Here is a 2,133-nt window from a genome sequence, read left to right on the forward strand (position 1 = left end):
CATTTTCTTGTTTGATGTGGCGATTTAGTACCTCTAGCTCAAATACTTCTTGCTTCAGTGATTGAACTTGTTGTTCAAGAGGTAGAACAGTGCTTGGACCAACAACAACTTGTTCTAATGTTTCCAAGTAGTTATATACTCTTTGCTGGTCTAGGTCAATCTCTGGTGACCTCTTTGGGCTAGGCTCATGCTCAAATTTAGGTTCATGTTCAAATTCAGGCTCATGCTCAAAAGGACTTTCCTCACGTGGAGGGCTAGTCTCAACCTGCTCAACATGTGGAGAGCTTTTCTCAAAGTCAAGTCTTGTAGCAACCTTTTGGGGTATGCTCAAGTCAATAAAGAATGACTCTTTGTTCTCGGTGGCCCCCATTTTTCTTTGTAACCTGCTGCTCCTTCTCACGGTGGTGATGCTCTATTTCTCTTTTTGTTGCTTCTGTTTTTGTTTTTGCATCTTTTTGGAAAGGGTAGCCTCATGAAGTTGGGCCAACCTATGTGCCAATGGCTGAGTGTCCTCTTCACTAGAATTCTCAGGAGTAAGGTAGGTTTCTTGGGCTATGGCTTTTCCTTTATTTTTCTTTTGTTTCTTCCTATTCTCCTTTTTCTTTTGAGCAGCTTCCTGTACAATTTCTTGCAGGGTTTCTGCAATGATTCCTTGAGCTGTTTGATCAATGTCTTCAGCAGGTTCAGGGTCAATTTCATGTTCAGAATGATGGGCAACATTTTCTTCTTCAACAGGGTCTTGGACAGTTTCTTCTTGGACAACAGTTTCAGGGGTAGCCTCTTCTCTTTTTCTTCTACTCTTTCTAGGCACAGAGGTTTCTCCTGCCTCTTCGAAATGGTTTCTCACAAGAAATCTCTCCCAAGTATCTCTTTTTGCTTTCAACTGTTCCTCAACTAGCATCTTAACAAGACCATGATGATACAGATGTGGTTCAATGTTTCTTGGGTTCCTTTGGACAATTGAACACATTTTTCTAAGACTTGAGAGTAGAAAATATGGAAGGTTAATATCATCTCCTAAGAAATGCATCATGACTTTGGCATGGTAAACATATAAAACTCCAAACCTTCCCTCACAAGTAAAGAATTTTTGCACTAATAAAAGTAAAGTTGTCCATTCTTCCTTGACATAAGTAATAGGAATCCCTTTTGTAAAAATGCTGGTATCCATACCTGGATTCTTTAAGATTTGCTTCCACTGTTGGTCTTGTACTGATCTGTTTTTAAACCATCTTTCTCCAGTTTGTGGGAGTGAAGTGGCCTGTGCTATACTGCTCTCAGTGACTGTAAACTTTAGGTCCCCTATCTCCACTTGATTGTCTTTGTCTCTAAAGGAACGTGCAAAGGCCTTCGTAACCTCTTTGTGGTAACCTCTGAATTTCTGGATGCATTGGAGCCAGTTTGCTTTCTGCAAAGCCTCTTTAACTTGAGGATATCCCTCCAGAAATTTTGAACCCTCTGGTTCTGCTCTTAAGAGTTTACCCATTGGCTCTACGGCTCTGTTCTAAAACTTTTGGAAAAAAAGGTTACACGGCTTCAACAGTGGCCTTAACACAGTAAATTTATGGCTCTAATGTAACAGCCGTAACATACTTTCACTGATAATCAGAATTAGCAGAGAGGAAGAAGTAAAACAGAGTATGGCTAAGATAGCAGCGTAGTGAGCACAGCAGAATAAGGGAACTGTGGAAATGAAACAGCGTGAATGGAATGATACGAGCGTAGGAGGGTTATGAAATGATGGGTAGAAACGGTTAGGTCCTTAGGCTTCGGTCATAGATTTACACTTGGCTGTGGGATTATGACGTAGAGAGACGTAGTACAGTAGTCTACGTCACTTAGGTACGAAAACCTTAATGGAGGAGCAGCCGTAATTGAGTTTCAAAATCGTGATGAACAGGACCGATAAATGTGGGGGATACGTGGAATTTTGGTCGCATGATGGGAAAGACTGGTAATCATTACATTAAATGGCAAAAAACATAACCCGGAAACTTTGCAAAATGAGATAACCGTAAGTTTAGGATTTAGATCATACCTCATATCCGCGCTTGGATTGCCTTTGATCATTTGCCACTAACCCTTCATTGTTTTATTGTTGTTGCATGACTCTTTTCCACTTATTGTTGATGA

This window comes from Pinus tabuliformis, chromosome J, assembly GCF_031772625.1.
Source record: "Pinus tabuliformis cultivar Carrire ecotype Pingquan chromosome J, CPIR1, whole genome shotgun sequence".
NCBI classification, from domain to species: Eukaryota; Viridiplantae; Streptophyta; class Pinopsida; order Pinales; family Pinaceae; genus Pinus; species Pinus tabuliformis.